Source organism: Salvelinus fontinalis, chromosome 2 (assembly GCF_029448725.1).
Source record: "Salvelinus fontinalis isolate EN_2023a chromosome 2, ASM2944872v1, whole genome shotgun sequence".
Taxonomy (NCBI): Eukaryota; Metazoa; Chordata; class Actinopteri; order Salmoniformes; family Salmonidae; genus Salvelinus; species Salvelinus fontinalis.
This window is the reverse complement of record NC_074666.1, coordinates 81,916,540-81,934,677: the sequence shown is the minus strand read 5'-3', so window position 1 is coordinate 81,934,677 and position 18,138 is coordinate 81,916,540. Positions and strand designations below refer to the sequence as shown.

The following is an 18,138-nucleotide window of genomic DNA, read 5'->3' as shown; positions in this document are numbered from 1 at the left end:
CCCCCAACACCCCTTTCCATCAATTTGTATAGCAGACCCCAAATTGAGTCGAAGGCTCTTTTGAAATCAACAAAGCATGAGAAGACTTTGCCTTTGTTTTTATTTGTTTGTCAATTAAGGTGTGCAGGGTGAATACGTGGTCTGTCGTACAATAGTTTGGTAAAAAGCCAATTTGACATTAAATGTAAATTCTTCGTGTTGTTGTTTGTTTAGTGATTTCCAATTTTCCCAAAAGTGGTTAGAGTCTATGGATTCTTCAATTACATTGAGCTGATTTACAGTTCCTTCTTTTCCCGTAGTGTATTTTTGTATTGTTTTAGTGATTCACCATAGTGAAGGCGTAGACTCAGGTTTTCCGGGTCTCTGTGTTTTTGGTTGGACAGGTTTCTCAAATTCTTTCTTAGATGTCTGCATTCTTCATCAAACCATTTGTCATTGTTGTTCATTTTCTTCAGTTTTCTATTTGAGATTTTTAGATTTGATAGGGAAGCTGAAAGGTCAAATATACTGTTAAGATTTTCTACTACCAAGTTTACACCTTCACTATTACAGTGGAATGTTTTGTCCAGGAAGTTGTCTAAAAGGGATTGAATTTGTTGTTGCCTAATAGTTTTTTGGTAGGTTTCCAAACTACATTCCTTCCATCTATAGCATTTCTTAATATTACTGAGTTCCTTTGGCTTTGATGCCTCATGATTGAGTATTGCGTTTTTCAAGTAGACTGTGATTTTGCTGTGGTCTGATAGGGGTGTCAGTGGGCTGACTGTGAATGCTCTGAGAGACTCTGGGTTGAGGTCAGTGATAAAGTAGTCTACAGTACTACTGCCAAGAGATGAGCTACAGCTGTACCTACCATAGGAGTCCCCTCGAAGCCTACCATTGTCTATGTACATACCCAGCATGCTACAGAGCTGCAGGAGTTGTGACCCGTTTTTGTTGGTTATGTTGTCATAGTTGTGCCTAGGGGGGCATATGGGGGAGGGAATGCTGTCTTCTCCAGGCAGGTGTTTGTCCCCATGTGTGCTGAGGGTGTCAGGTTCTTGTCCGGTTCTGGCATTTAGGTCGCCACAGACTAGTACATGTCCCTGGGCCTGGAAATGATTGATTTCACCCTCCAGGATGGAGAAGCTGTCTTCATTAAAATATGGGGATTCTAGTGGGGGGATATAGGTAGCACACAGGGGGACATTTTTCTCTGTTAAGATCATTTCCTTTTGAATTTCAAGCCAAATGTAAAATGTTCCTGTTTTGATTAATTTAATGGAGTGAGTTAGGTCTGCTCTATACCAAATTAGCATACCCCCTGAGTCCCTTCCCTGTTTCACACCTGGTAGTTTGGTGGATGGGACTACCAGCTCTCTGTAACCTAGAGGGCAACCAGTGGGTCCGTCTCCTCTATACCAAGTTTATTGTAGGATGACAATGTCTGTATTTCCGATTTCTTTGATGAAGTCCAGGTTCCTTATCTTTAGGCCAAAGGCAGATGACCTCAGGCCTTGGATATCTAGGATGAGATAGTAAAGGCTTTGTGTTCCATAAAGTGTCCAATGTTGTTGGTCGTGTGGTTTGGCCTCAGGCCAGTAAGTGTGAGCAGAGCCTGCTGAGCATCTGGCACATGCCATTGGCTTGGGCTAGTGTAAGAGTGGGGGTTGGGCCTGTTTGCCCGCTCACGACCTGGGCGTATGTGTGACTTCCATGTTGAGGCCCACTTTGCAGGGGAGCGGTGCATGGGGTGGGTAGGAGGGGCATAGGTCTGATATCTGAGGGGGCCTAAATGGGGTGTGGGCATGGTTGACTTTGGGGGGTATTGATTAGTTGGTGTGGGGGTGTGTATGTGGCTGGTGGTGTTGTGGTCTGGATGTAGGTCCTCTTGGCGTGGGTCCTCTATGTGTAGGTCCAGGGTGTGGGGGGTCCCGCAGGTCTGGGAGAGTGTCTCGCTGGTCTGGGCGGGGTGTCTATTGATCTGTTGCTCCTGTGTGAAGTGTTGGGGCTGCGTTTGAGGGAAAAGTCTTTTAGAGTCCGGGCGAAGGTGGGCACTGCTGCTTTGTATAGGTGGACCTGGTCATAGAGGCTGTTCAAGTCCAGGGTGGAGTGGTGGGCCGGGTAAACATTTGGTTTTGAGGCACAGTCACGGGAAATATTTGCGTTTACTCACTGTATGGTAGCAGGGTGGAAATCTTTTCATGGTAGCGGGGTGGAGATAACTACTTGTGCATTGGGGAAAGTAGAAAAAGCTTTTTCAATCATTCCCTTCAGTGCTGTGGCCACCCTTTCCTGCTGTGTTCTCAGGTCGTTTGTGCCTGTGTGCATTATTATGTGGCTAGGTGAACCTAGTTTGTCCTCAGACAGAAGGTCTGGGCGCGCTGGGTGTTTGGACACAGGAGTTTAGACACACTCCCATTTGAGTCCATAAGGAGTACAATCTGTGTCTTGTGTATGTCCTCAGTGGGTGTGGGGGGGGTTGTCAGGAGGGCTATCAGGGTGGCTGACAGGGGGGGGTGCTCAGATCCCCTGGGCCTGGGGTTGTTCATTTGTCTGTTCTGCTGTGATGCCGACGCTATGGTCAGGGTCTGGTGTAGACTGTTCTGCTGTGGTGTCAAGACTTTTGTCGGGAGCTGAGGTGGGCTGTACTGCTGCCTTCTCTGCAGGGGTGGCCACCTCTCTTGTGGATTGTTCTCTGTCACTTCTTTGATTAGGTGAAAGTCCAGCTGAAACTGTTTGGTGTTGCTCTGTACCATGACTGTTCCAAACTTATAGAGATTTATATTAGCTGATTCAGAGTCCTCGTTGTCTAGTATCCTGAGTTTCCACCCCTCGTTAACACCCCCCACTCTTAACAGAGGGGTAGTGTGCTAATATAGCACTGTGCCATGCCAGGGGATGGTCTGTGTGGATTGCGGATGTTCCCATTTTTTAATAGTCAGCAAAAAGTGTCTCTTGATTTTCCATAAGGAGCTTCATTTTGTGATCTTTTCTTGCCTTATCATTCTTTACATACACAGGTTACTGTATTTGAATTAACTCTGAACAGCGGGAGGCAGCTTCTAAGGCCTCTCCATTTCGTTGAAGTAGACTGTGTGACTCTCCTGCCATTGTTGGACTAAAGGGCTTTGACACCTCTCAATTGACATGTCAGTGCTAATTGAAGTTGTATCAAGCTTGGCAGCCTTAATTTAGCATTCAGTCCTCATAAAGTAATGTAATGTATTTTCTTCTTGGCTTTTGGAAATAAAATATAGCTTCAGACTAAACATTACTCACTCAGTTGCAGGTTGTATGGTGTTTTCGGGTTTCTGTTGTTTTCAAGAGCATTTGCTGTATAGCGTTGGAATAATAATCTTTGGTAGTTGTAAACTTTCCAGGTGATTATGTAATTCCGTCCAAAATCAGGTTGGAGGTTTTGATTTGGAGTGAAGGTTAGTTGTAGAGGGTAGCATCCTGTATATGTTCCTGACAAAAAAATCCAAGTTTATCTAACTCTAAATCTATCTTTTTTTAAGAACATGGGGGAAAATGCAGGAGCTCATCTGATCATGACCTCTCTCTCTCTCTCTCGCTTTCTCCATGTTTCTCTCTGTCTGTGTGTGGAGGAAGAGTTCACTCAGTGTGCGGATTATTTCTCCCATGAGGCCGAGGGGGGGAGGAGAGCCCCGTCTGTCAGATCTGCCCACGTTGCCTTGCGGTTACCGTGCCAACCCCTTGGGTGGGAGGGAGGGAGAGTGAAGCCGGGTGTCTGCAGGCTGTCAGGTCTCTGCCAGGTCTCCCCGCGACAGACCAGACCAGACCGGCTACATCTTGACAACAGCCAGCGCCTGTTGTTTTCAGGTTAATGTTTTATTCAAATGGCCTTTGCATACACTGGTCTTGTAGTCTACCGCACCCACTTCTGTTCTCGATCTGTGTGTGTGTGTGTGTGTGTGTGTGTGTGTGTGTGTGTGTGTGTGTGTGTGTGTGTGTGTGTGTGTGTGTGTGTGTGTGTGTGTGTGTGTGTGTGTGTGTGTGTGTGTGTGTGTGTGTGTGTGTGTGTAGGCCTGCTGAGCCATACAGAATACAGTTGGTGTCACAATTTTTGAAATGAGCGTACCAAGGCTCAGCGTCAATTGAGTTCCACATCTTTAATTACAAAGTGAAACTAGAAACAAAATAATAAAACTTACAAATACCGTGACGACGTAGTGCTCAAACACACTAATACAAACAATATCCCACAAATGCAGGTGGGGGAAAAGCCTACCTAAATATGATCCCCAATTAGAGGCAACGATTACCAGCTGCCTCTAATTGGGAACCACACAAACCACCAACCTAGAAATCTATAAACTAGATAACCCCCCAGTCACGCTCTGACCTAAACACCACAGAGAACTGAGGGCTCTCTATGGTCAGGGCGTTACAGTACCCCCCCCCCCCCCCCCCCCAAAGGTGCGGACTCCGGCCGCAAAACCTGAAACCAAATGGGGAGGGTAGGGGGTGACTAGTGTCGGTGGCGGCTCTGGTGCGAGTCTTTGCCCCCGCCCAGACCACGGGTCCAGCCATGGAGCCGGGTAGAACGCCGTGCCCGAACTGGGCACCGGCGCCGAGGAAGACTCCGGCCATGGAGCTGAGTTGGACGCCGTGCCTGGACTGGGCCCCGACGCAGAGGAAGGCTCCGGCCATGGAGCAGGACTGCACGCCTTGCCTGGAAGCTCCGGACCGTTGACCGTCGCTGGAGGTTCCGGACCGTTGACCGTCGCTGGAGGTTCCGGACCGTTGACCGTCGCTGGAGGTTCCGGACCGTTGACCGTCGCTGGAGGTTCCGGACCATTGACCGTCGCTGGAGGTTCCGGACCATTGACCGTCGCTGGAAGTTCCGGACCGTTGACCGTCGCTGGAGGTTCCGGACCATGGATCGTCGCGGGAGGTTCCGGACTGTGCAATGTCGCTGGAAGCTCTGGACTGGGAACCGTCGCCGGAAGCTCTGGACTGGGAACCGTCGCCGGATGCTCTGGACTGGGAACCGTCGCCGGAAGCTCTGGACTGGGAACCGTCGCCGGAAGCTCTGGACTGTGAATGCGCACTGGAGGCCTCATGCGTGGAGCCGGCACAGGTGGCCCCGCACTGGTGACACGCACTTCATGGCAAGTGTGATGAGCAGGCACAGGATGTACCGGACTGGGGAGGCGCACTGGAGGCCTAGTGCGTGGAGCCGGCACAGGTGGTACCGGACTGGGGAGGCGCACTGGAGGCCTGATATATAGATCCGGCCCAGGTGGCACCGGACTGGTGTCACGCTCTTCAGCACGCCTGTACGGCAGCATTCTCATCGCTACCACCTCTCTCCGGAATCTTTCATCAAATTCCTCCTCCGACTCCCAAACAGGCTCTGGCACTCTCCGCTGCTTGACCGCCAGCTCCATGTCCTTCCAGGCAAGGCGTGCGACTCCCGCCAAGGAAGGGTCTCATGTCCTCTCATGTCCTCCCAAGTCCAAAACTTCCTTACCTCATTTTCACGCTGCTTGGTCCTTTGTTGGTGGGATATTCTGTCACGGTTGTCGTAAGAACGGGACCAAAGTGCAGCGGATGTTGAGTTCCACATATTTATATTACAAAGTGAAACTAGAAACAAAATAACAAAACTTACAAAGACCGTGACGACGTAGTGCTCAAACAAACAATATCCCACAAATGCAGGTGGGGGAAAAGCCTACCTAAATATGATCCCCAATTAGAGGCAATGATTACCAGCTGCCTCTAATTGGGAACCACACAAACCACCAACCTAGAAATCTATAAACTAGATACCCCCCCAGTCATGCTCTGACCTAAACACCATAGAGAACTGAGGGCTCTCTATGGTCAGGGCGGGACAGTTGGCTCCTGTGCATAAAGTCAGGATAACTGGAGGACAAGAGGGCGTAGGAGGGCCCAGGTTCTCTCTCTCTCTCTCGCTCTCTCTCTCGCTCTCTCTCTGTCTCTCTCTATCTCTGTCTCTCTGTCTGTCTCTGTCTCTCTTTTTCTCAGCCTCTCCCTCACTCTTAAAATGTTTCTCTCAGAGGTCCACTTATTTCTCTTTATCTGTACTGACCCTTAGTCTAGGAATGGCCTCTTGTCCCACTGGCTTTGTCCATATGTGACCGACCAGCTTGATGCGGTCCTATGTAGCACTTTTTTTATACATTGGATAAAAGTAGAGACTTAAAGCTAGAAAGTGTATACAGTGCCTTGCAAAAGTAGAGACCAAAGATAACCCTGAAGGAGCTGCTAAGCTCCACAGCGGAGATTGGAGTATCTGTCCATAGGACCACTTTAAGCCATACACTCCACAGAGCTGGGCTTTACGGAAGAATGGCCAGATAAAATTAGCAAACATGTTTGGTGTTCACCAAAAGGCATGTGGGAGACTCCCCAAACATATGGAAGAAGGTACTATGGTCAGATGTGACGAAAATGTTGCTTTTTGGCCATCAAGGAAAACGCTATGTCTGGCACAAACCCAACACCTCTCATCACCCCGAGAACACCATCCCCACAGTGAAGCATGGTGGTGGCAGCATCATGCTGTGGGGATGTTTTTCATCAGCAGGGACTGGGAAACTGGTCAGAATTGAAGGAATGATGGCACTAAATACAGGGAAATTCTTGAGGGAAACCTGTTTCAGTCTTCCAGAGATTTGAGACTGGGACGGAGGTCACCTTCCAGCAGGACAATGATCCTAAGCATACTGCTAAAGCAACACTTAAGTGGTTTAAGGGGAAACATTTAAATGTCTTGGAATGGCCTAGTCAAAGCCCAGACCTCAATCTAATTGAGAATCTGTGTTATGACTTAAAGATTGCTGTACACCAGCGGAACCCATCCTACTTGAAGGAGCTGGAGCAGTTTTGCCGTGAAGAATGGCCAAAAATCCCAGTGGCTAGATGTGCCAAGCTTATAGAGACATACCCCAAGAGACTTGTAGCTGTAATTGCTGCTAAAGGTGGCTCTACAAAGTATTGACTTGGGGTGGGGGGGGGGGGGGGGGGGTAGTTATGCACGCTCAAGTATTCTGTTTTTTTGTCTGTTTTTTTGTCTTGCCTACCAATTTGAAGATGCAAGATGAAATTGTTTGTTTCACCCCAAAAATATTTTGCATCTTCAAATTGGTAGGCATGTTGTGTAAATCAAATGATACAACTCCCCCCCCCCCAAAAAATCCATTTTAATTCTAGGTTGTAAGGCAATAAAATAGGAAAAATGCCAAGGGGGGTGAATACTTTCGCAGGCCACTGTATCATACACTGCAGTTGAGGAACAATGGGGAAGTAATTCCGCTTTGAAAGTTGATAAACTTGTAACCCCATTTTTGAGAAAATGGCCCTTGCATGTTTTGGTACACCTACTGGAGAGCTCTTTGTCTAGACCAGTTGAGGCTCCACAGAGGCGGAAGGGGAGGACCATCCTCAGTGAATTTAATAAAAATACAAATAGTGAGACATTAAAAAAGTTCTAATTTTTTAGATAAAACTAAACTAAATATATTCACGTCACCAAATAATTCATTAATACACTGTTCTGCAATGAAGGTCTACAGTAGCCTCAACAGCACTCTGTAGGGTAACACCATGGTGTACATTGACTTCAATACAAAACCTAGGAGGCTCATGGTTCTCACCCCCTTCCATAGACTGTGATAAGGTGGGTCTCGGTGAGAGGTGTAGGAGTCAGGCGCAGGAGAGCAGGGATGTCTGAGAAGCGTGTTTAACCTCTAACGAGCCTCTACCCCGGATCCGGGAGCACCCCCCACCCCCCCCCCACCCCCCCACACTGATTAGCATCGCTAGCATAGCGTCACAATTAAATAGTAACATCTAAATATCATTAAATCACAAGTCCAAGACACCTAATGAAAGATACAGATCCTGTGAATAAAGCCACCATTTCAGATTTTTAAAATGTTTTACAGGGAAGACACAATATGTAAATCTATTAGCTAAACACGTTAGCAAAAATCACAATTTTTCTTGTCCACCATTTTCTCTCAACACCAGTAGCTATCACCAATTCGGCTAAACTAAGATATTGATAGCCACTAACCAAGAAAAAACCTCATCAGATGACAGTCTGATAACATATTTATGGTATAGGATAGATTTTGTTAGAAAAATGTGCATATTTCAGGTAGATATCATAGTTTACAATTGCACCCACCGTCACAACTGACTAGAATAAATACATAGAGCAACGTGTATTACCTAATTACTAATCATCAAACATTTCGTAAAAATACACAGCATACACTAATCGAAAGACACAGATCCTGTGAATACAGACAATATTTCAGATTTTCTAAGTGTCTTACAGCGAAAACACAATAAATCGTTATATTAGCATACCACATGTGCAAACATTACCAGAGCATTGATTCAAGCCAAAGAGAGCGATAACGTAATCGTCGCCAAAATATATTAATTTTTTCACTAACCTTCTCAGAATTCTTCAGATGACACTCCTGTAACATCATATTACAACATACATAGAGAGTTTGTTCGAAAATGTGCATATTTAGCCACCAAAATCATGGTTAGACAATGACAAAAGTAGGTCAGCTGGTCAGAAAATGTTGTGCATCATATTAGACAGTGATCTAGTCTTATACATAAATACTCATAAACTTGACTAAAAAATACAGGGTGGACAGCGATTGATAGACAATTTAATTCTTAATACAATCGCGGAATTACATTTTTTAAATTATCCTTACTTTTCAATACAGGTTGCGCCAAGCGAAGCTATAGCAAACATAATGGCAGCATAAGCGTGTAACATATTTCGACAGAAACACGATTTATCATCATAAATTGTTCTTACTATGAGCTGTTCTCCCATCAGATTCTTGGGCAATGAATCCTTTCTTGGGTCTAATCTTTTGGTCGAAAGATGTCCACTTGTCCGTCGAAATGCTCACTAACGTACGACCGGGACCCCGAAACGTGCCCGGAGCTTCAAAGTCTATTACAAAGCAATGCCTCAAAATCGCACTAAACGGATATAAATTGCTATAAAACGGTTTAAATTAACTACATTATGATGTTTCTAACACCTATAACGAGTAAAAACATGACCGACGCTATATTACTGGCTAAACCAAGACTTGGAAAAAGGCCAGTCAGATATCCTTCTTGCGTTGAGCGCAGACTCCAAAGGAATCCTACTTCCGGTCTTTGGTCATTTATAGAGCCTGTGATTGCGCAATAGACTCCATTCAAATTGTCATCACTTACTGATATCTAGTGGAAGGCGTGGGCAGTGTTTGTATCTCATAGGATTAACAGAGACTTTAAAAACTGATCTGGAACCAGAGGCCAAGATGTCTAAATCTCACACACTGGGAGGAAAAGTGCTGTAGAATGAGTTCTGTTTCACTCAGAGACATAATTCAAACGACTATAGAAACTAGAGAGTGTTTTCTATCCAATAATAACAATAATATGCATATTGTATTAGCAAGAATTGAGTACTAGGCAGTTTAATCTGTAGAGTTAATTATGCTAATGCGAAATAGCACCCCCTATAGTTGCAAGAAGTTAATCAGATAGTCCACCAATACAAAAATGGCACAGCCGAAAATCCAAAAACAACGCTCTCGAATTTCAGAAACTCGTGCAAACGCACGGAGGAACAAACACAGTTCCGACACTTTACATACACGTGCGTAATAGTGAAAACAACAAACATCAAACATAATCGAGCGCAAATACACACAAGCTTAATCCCGCACGAACTAAGGCAGGCAACAGGTGCCCTATATACACACAGAAATAAACGCAAATGAAACCAGGTGTGAAAAGGATCACAGACAAAACAACCAGAAAAGGAAAAGGGATCGGTGGCGGCTAGTAAACCGGCGACGCCGACCGCCGAGCACCGCCCGAACAGGGAGAGGAGTTACCTTCGGTAGAATTCGTGACATAGACGTACACAGTAACTTCCGGAAGACGTCCTCCAACCTATCAGAGCTCTTGCAGCATGAACTGACATGTTTTCCACCCAATCAAAAGATCATAGAATGAATCTAGTACTGAAAGCAAAACGTACATCTAGCTAGCACTGCAGTGCATAAAATGTGGTGAGTAGTTGACTCAAAGAGAGAGAAGGACAATAGTTTAACAGGTTTGAACAAATTCATTTCTTCCAAAATTAAGGAAAAGTGAGAGCTAGAGTTAGCTATATTTGGTTGTATTTTTTCTTACTTTCACTTAGCTAGTGAATGCAGCTAGTTAGTTTAGCCCACTCAAACACTCAGCTCAAACAGCGAGGGATGCTATCTAGCTGGCTATGGCTATCCAACACTGGAATTCTTCCAAGTCAAGGTAAGCATTTGGTTTTATGAATTTATTGCCACAGCTTTCTGACTGTACACTGTACTGCATGATTGTAGAGGGTTTACTAACGCATTTGTTATAGTAGCTATGTTGACTATGACGTGACGACGATGCAGGCTGGTCACAGACAGATGATGTGTTGTGCACTGATGTCCACAAGCGAAGGAAAAAGGTGCGAAGAGGAGAGCACGTAGATAGTTGCTGTTTTCATGTGGATACTATGAAAGTGAACTGTGTTTGCATGTGATCACGGGTGTATTCATTCCACCGATTCTGTTCAAAAACACTTGTTAAACGGAAGCAAATGGAACGAAACGGGGATAAAAATACCTGAATTTGTCCAATAGACATTCACATTTGCAACTGTTGGACTAATGATTACTCCCTAGATCGGCTAGATGCAGGCAAGAGTGTGCAAGGCGGTATTGAATGTGTCATAAGCTATGTTGTAGCAACCTCATGATGGGTACAGGGAAAATTCAATTGTCATGTAATAGCCTAAACCTATCAATGTTACATTGAGCTGGGTGAATGGAATATGAATGCCATCCAATATGCTGTAATAGAAATAAGACCTTAAAAATAATCATCCTCCCTCATCTTGAACGGCACCGACCGCCACTGGTCTCCACACATTTACACCCTCTTAAGCCTTAGCCCCATCCATCTCTTTGTCATGGTCTGACCCTAGTTATTGTGTTAATCTTTTGTTTTGTTGGTCAGGACGTGAGCTGGGTGGGCATTTCTATGTGTTGTGTTTCTATGTTGGGTTAAAGGGTTGCCTGGTATGGCTCTCAATTAGAGGCAGGTGTTTGGCATTTCCTCTGATTGAGAGTCATATTAAGGTAGGTTGTTCTCACTGTTTGTTTGTGGGTGATTGTCTTCCGTGTCTGTATGTATGTTAGTACCACACGGGACTGTAGCGTTGGTTTGTAGTCTGTACCTGTTTCGTGCGTTCTTAGTGTATTTGTACATTTTCATGTTTTAGGTCAGTCTACGTCGTTTTGTTGTTTTTGTAAATATTTTCAAGTATAGTTCGTGTCAGTGTTCGTCGTGTTTAATAAATTTATTATGTCATCATACCTCGCTGCGTATTGGTCCGACCCATGCTTCTCCTCTTCAGACGAAGAGGAGGAGAATCGTTACACTCTTTAAGTATTCACATTTGAGGCCATGTGCTAAACAGAGTGAGTAAAGCAGTGTAGTAAACAACCAAAGATTTAAAGTGGTGAAATAAATACACTTTATTTAGTCCTTGGTTTATATCCTAATCCAGTGTTTCCCGACCCTGGTCCTCCAGTACCCCCAACAGTACACATTTTACATACAACGTTAGCTAGCAAGCCAGCCAGCTAACGTTAGCTAGCTAACAGTATGCTTTAACTTGCAATGTAAATTACTTTCTGACAAAACTAAACATGTATAATATCTGAAATTGTACCTAACTAGACTTACCCGTATACATGGATGAACGCTTCTCCCTCTCTGTCACGGATGCCATGGTTGCCCTTAGTTTGAAGATGAAACCCGAAGACAGGTGTTTTATACAACAGCCTTCTGTGTTCTCTTTTCGACTCCCTCTGCATATTTTCAATCAAACGGCAGAATTTTCTCAATCTCCTTAGCTGTTATTCTCTGCTTCCACTGGGCGTTCCACGGATTTCAAAACTCGGTCAACTTCTTCCGTGACAACCACGCTGTTGACCGCCGCTTCTTCCCCATCACTGTCACCAGAAGACTCTACAATGACTGCTTCAATGAAAATGTTTTTACCTAAATGAGGGATTTCCTCATCGTCTGATTCATTTTCAGAGTCAGAGAGAGTCGGCATGGCACGATCGTCCTTCAGAAAGTATTCCATCACTTTTCCCCGCCTATCTTTGTCGATAGTGCCTGTTAAATTCAGGGCAGCACTTTTTCAGTTCTTCATGACATCTTTCAAAAAAGACACGGTAGAAAGGATTATCTACACATACTGAGCAGCGCATGTTATAGACATAAGCAAGCTACATGGCAGACCAATTTGAACTCATCTCTCGGCATGTCCAGCCTATCCATTATCTCAGCCAATCATGGCTAGCGGGAAGGTTCCTCACTTTTTCCGTGGCTAAACCTACTAGGCCCGTAATTGAACAATTTCATTTGTTTTTACAGATAGAATACAAGTTTGTTATTAAGGCACATGAAAGTTCACATGTTCCAGAAGGCATTTTGATAAAAAAAAAACATATTGTCTGTATATTATGGTCCAATGGATGTATGTTTTTGTGTGTATTTGTCAGTATTTTGTACGTGTGCATGTGTGTACCTGTGCGTGTGTGTACGTGTGTACGTTTGTACGTGGGTATGTGTGTGTGTGTGTGCGTGTGCGTGTGTGTGTGTGAGAACAGAGCAGTGGCGATATTAAGAGACATGACCTCAGATTATCCGGTGCTGTGTTTCGTGTGCTTATCAGAGGTTTTTGAAGGAAAGAGTGAGGTATTGCAGGCCACAATGCCACCCCCTAAAGGCTGTCTCTCTCTCTCTCACACACACACACACACACTTTTATCTCTATCTGACAGAGCCAGTTTCTCTCTGGTCAAGGACAGCGCCCACATGATCTAAGAAGAAAGGAGGGCAGAAGGGAGAGATGAGTAGAGGAGAGAGGAAGACAGGAGGAGATAGAGACAGATCTAGACAGGACAGAGAGAGAGCGGGAGACGGAGATGATGAGAGGACTTAGACTTGTTGAAAGAGAAATGAGGTGGTTGCCAAAGGAGGAAAACATGTTTTGTTCAGAATTATATATATTTTTTCAATAATGTTTTGTGCTAAAATGTAGCATGCAATGTCAGTGGGGAGCAATGCAGTTAGATATGCACCATTTGAATCACTGCTTTATCGCTGTGAAAGAAAAGTAGCGTGTGCATGTGTGTGTGTACACGTGTGTTTGCATAAGCACATGTGTATGGTGTGTGTGTTCAGGCAGGCCCCAGTAGTCTATAACCCGTGTGTCTCCAGTGAGAGGATGTGTACCAAGCCAGGCTTCTCCAGTGAGCCCGTCGACTCCTTTCAATTGACGCCTCGCTCGGAATATTGAAAGCCCTGTCTTCTCCAATTACCATCACTCTCTCCCCCCACCTCCGTCACTTTCTCACCTCTTCACAATCTCCTCCTCTCCTCTCTTCATTCCGTGTTCCTTATCTCCTTTGCTTTTCTCTACCGTTTTCCTTTCCTGCCTAACACTCTTTTAACTTTTTCATTCCTCTATTGCGCCATAACCCTCCTTCTTCTCCTATTTATTTTTCTACTCATGATGTTCTCCCTATCTCTCTTATTTGTCCAGTTCTCCTCTCTCTATCTCACCTCGCTTGCCCTCCGTCCTCACCTTCTTTGAACCGCTTCCACTTTCGTAAGCTCTCTGTTGCCTTGTCTTTTGCTCAGTCTGTCGGCGGCAGAGTTGGAATTGGCTGCATTGCTACGACATCATGCAGTGCTTCAGTATGCAAAGCTGAGAAGCTGGCTGCGTTTTCACCCAGTGCAGCGACAGCATAATGTCCTCCTGGCATCACACACCAGTGGATGAGGGGCTAAGTAGTCCCTGTTAGCAAACCAAGCTTGTTCATTTAGAAAACAAACCTACATCTTTTATAGGAAGAACTGTGAGTTTTGGCAATAATAAGTTGCTTCCCGAATTCTGTTGTGCAGCTAAGACACATTTTTGGAGGCCTCTCTCTCTCCCTCGCTCTCTCTCTCTCTCTCTGATCTTTGAGATCTATTTTCTTCTGGCAAGGCAAGCTAGTATCTTCAAGTTTTTTCTCCTGTGCATGTTATATTATTTTCCAGACAAGCTCAATAATGATTTTTGAGGATTTCCTCTGCTCCTTTCAAACAGAGGGAAAGTAAATTCTACATACATCCGATATAGAAAATGGGATTAATGTTGCCTGTAAATGAAGGCTCGAGCCCTCCGCCTCCCTCTCCCTACTATTTCTGTCTTCCTCAGTCACTCTCACTCTCTTTCTGTCACTCTTTCCTCTCTATTCTCATCTCGCCAATTTTCCCATTCCATTTCTCTCTTTCACCCCTCCCTCCCTCTCTCTTTCTTTCCCCCTCTAGTTCATTCTTTCTATTTCATCTTCTCTGTGTGTATCTTTTTCTGCTTCTTTGTCCATTTCATGCACCCCTTCTTCCTCTCGTCTCATCTCTATCTCGCTTTCTCTCTCTCTCCCCCCATCTTTCTCTCTCTCTCTCTGAGGGCTCTGTGGTTGGTCTCTGCTTTCCATCCCGTGGGCACAATTCCAAAGCGAGCCGTTTAGGCGCTGGGCTGATTTTATTTTAACGCCTAGTGTGTAATCGCCACAAATTCAGCCCGCCCACCAATAGCCAGAACTCTGTTTTTCTTCTATTCTTTGTACTTCTCAATCCTTCTCTTAATTTCTCTCTCTCTCCTCCTGTACCAATTAAGAGTTCCGTCGCCCTCTTAGCCGTTGCTGAGCCTGGCAGGGATTGGTTTGTCTTATCCGTTCATCTGTTCCTCAGGGCTGTGGTAGGGGGCAGAGGGTAAAATGCGGGGAATGGGGAACTAATAACAACACATCAAGGGAAACCTGGAGAGGGAGAAAACAAACATTTGGCCGCCTCATCTCGGTCCCTGAAGCTTTTTTGCTTGTATGAAGGAGGACTGGATAGATGTCTTTTCCGACTGTGGAACTTAGATAAAAGGTTGTGCTACAAAAAGGATGTTATCTGCTGGGTAAAACGCTCGTCTCCCCATATCGCACAATCAAAGAAAAGGCAAGCTGTGGTTGGTACCATGGGGAAGTAGCAAAACAAAGCTGGGGATGAAGCTTGAGATGGAACTTGAAAGTCCTGGTTGGAGGGTCGTTGTGAAACTCACACCACACAGCATTCCTCACCATGTTCACAATGTTCTTTTCCCCTTTCTACGTTGCCATTGAAAAGTAAACAAGCCACAAGAGTTCACAGAAGTGAAAATCTTTTCAACTCGGTTTAAAAAGACTGAGTTGATTTTGGCATGTTATTTGGAGCACGCTAGCAGGGGTCCGTGCAATTTTGCCAAACAAAATATATTTGTAAGCCATATTTCTGGTTGCATACTGGACTCTCGCATCCTAGTTATCCATAAAAGGTATTCAAAACCTGTGTGGAGAGAAGGATGTGGGGGAAACCTAGTATAAAACATGTCGGCAAATTGGCACCAATTTACTGATATAACTAGTAAATAGAGCTGCTATCAGTGGTTATGGCCAGGGCGTAACCTGACCCCACCCTGGCATGGCCAGGGCATAACCTGTCCCCCACGCTTAACCTGTCCCCCACCCTGGCCCCCCATAGTCCTCCAGGCACTGCACTGTAGTGAGGAAAGGCAATGGAGCATTTTGATTATTTGATTTGCTGTAAAGCCTGGCTTTCTCGCCCCGAACCTCATCCATATGCCTTTTCTTTCCTTCTTGTGCTGCTGAGTTTGCTATTTCTCCTACCAGTGACCTTTGTCCCCCTAGAGGCACTTTCTGCCATGTCCATGCTTTTGCTCTACTGACCTTGACCTGTGAGGGTCGGCCCTAGTGGTTCCATCCACACTATCTATCTAGCATTGGCTCCACTGTACCACAATGGCCTGAATTCCAGTCTGTGTCCATCCCTCCCTGCTTTAATTTTCATTTCCTCAGCTTTAATCAACCTACAGTGAGCTAGCCACACACAACCCTCCCACTCATACTGTTTAAAGTCATCTTCCCATTTACTCGTAGCACAGGAAGGCATGCCAAAACGGATAAGGGATCTGATGAGTGAAGATAACTCAAACCCTCCGCCTTCCTCTCTCTGAAGACCTGATGCTTTGATCGTTCCCCTCCGTCAGCTTTGAGCCCAACCTTCTGGGCCTTTAAACCACGCTTCTCCCTCCTTCTCATTAACTGGCTTGTAAACGCACACGGACATATCCTCAAGTGCATCATTGACTGATACACACATAGATGCAGACACGCATGCGCATACACACACACACACAGACTATAGACTAGCGTGGGAGCTGCAGACAGGCCCACTCATTGCTTGCAATTATACTATGTCAGCAAACTTGCTGCTAGTGGCTAATGACTCACTCTGTCCATATCGGTGTGAGAGATCCTATAATGCTCATAGCACCGACAGAGAGAGAGCGAGAGCGAGAGAGAGAAAGAGAAAGAAAGAAGGAAAGAAAGAAAGAAAGAAAGAAAGAAAGAAAGAAAGAAAGAAAGAGAGACTGGAATTTATGATGGTGGTCAGGTTAGCATCTCTTCCACTCACTCTGTGCTTGGTTAAAATCCTACAGAGGGGACAGAGCAGAGGGAGTGGGTGGGATGGGGAGGTTAAGAACAGAGGGAAATTCCTTCCTCTCTACTTTTAACACAACACACCATACCACAGCTGCAATGTCAGCCCATTGGGGAAGGAAGGCATGAGAGGACAATGTGACTAGTATGGTATAAATTAGATGACATATTTGTTTTGTTCAGGAGACTATTACATAATAAGCTACAGTCCAAGATGGAGTACATGTGACCATTATGTATGTTATGGTTTGGTGTGTCTTTGAGATGACTGCCCATTTGGTAGAAGGGAAGAGACCTGTGGTGGAATGGTAGGATGAGGGTTGTAGTCAGATTGCAGATGTGTTGTGTTTGCAGTTAAACTGGACGTTGTTTTTTTATTTTTTATTTAAAAAATGGAGAATTTAAGGCTCCCTGACGAATCAAATAGTGCAGCTTACGGTCCGCTGAATGAGAAGCTTTTGAAAGGGAGAGCTTAATCACTGTAAAGGCTTATTTCTATTGGCTCTCGTTCAGTCTCAATAGAGAAACCTTCATCCCTCAACCTTCCCAAGAGCACTTGATATGAGCTATTGAACTGGCAAATCACATCCAGAAACAAGGTCCAGAGGATCCATTCCAATGTCCACAACAACAACAACAATCGGATAAGAGAGCCCTTTGTCAACATTTACAGACTTAGACACAATAACCGCTTCAGAGGACCTAGACTGGTGTTACACTTAATAGTCTGATTGGGCTTCGTCATGGTCTTCCTCACTCTCACTGTTTTGATTTCAGCATGCTGCTGCAGGGCACACACAGGAGCAGGATTTAGCCGAATATTTCCCATCTTCTTGAATCTTTGACTGGATATGTAGGCTAAATCATTTGGCTTTAGTTAGCCTGTGATTGGGTGCGCTTCTATCAGTATCCGTAGGTGGAAGTACACATGAGATTGAATGTGTGGCCATGTGTAAATTCCATTTCCACTATGTAGACTGACACCTTTACGGTGTTGATTCGTGACCAGCTGTAGACATGTTCCTGATATAGACTCCTCTGTGCAATTCAATAGTACGTGACTCTCCTCACTCTCTCTCTCTCCGTGTTTATGCAGCAATTTCATATTTCACGAGGCTCTGATACCTCCGCATGGTCACTATGTAGTCGGGACAGAAAGAATTCAAGGTTTGTCAGAAGCTGCCAAGTAAATCAAATGAATCACGTCTTGGTCAAAACCCACGATCGTGCCTCAACCATTTAAAGTGTTTTTCCGAATGATCAGACAGCCAGACATTGGATTGGATATAGATGGTGCAGTAAATGTCATCCCCTTCCTGGTTTGATCCAGTAGAAATGACAGCGAGACTCCGCGACCTTCAACCTCCCTTGTTTACTTTAAATGCAGGAAGTGTTGCTCCCCCTCAGGGCGTCAATTACATGCACGTTGACATACCACAGTGCACTGTACACATACGCACTCACTCACTTACTCACA

The 18,138-nt window shown here is 45.0% G+C and overlaps 1 protein-coding gene across 4 annotated transcripts in view; it reads left to right on the top strand.

Annotated features, from left to right (window-relative positions):
• The window catches only part of LOC129828833 (junction plakoglobin-like), a 65,338-nt gene that overhangs the window by 13,668 nt on the left and 33,532 nt on the right, over positions 1 to 18,138 (top strand). Inside the window, exon 2 of one of the 4 annotated variants that reach the window (XM_055890083.1) lies at positions 3,595 to 3,825. The exons of 2 other annotated variants lie outside the window; for them this stretch is intronic. The gene's annotated coding sequence lies outside the window, so the exon portion shown is untranslated. Of the gene's footprint in view, positions 1 to 3,590; positions 3,826 to 18,138 lie in introns of those variants that run through there. One more of the 4 variants, XM_055890092.1, reaches the window with a different exon arrangement.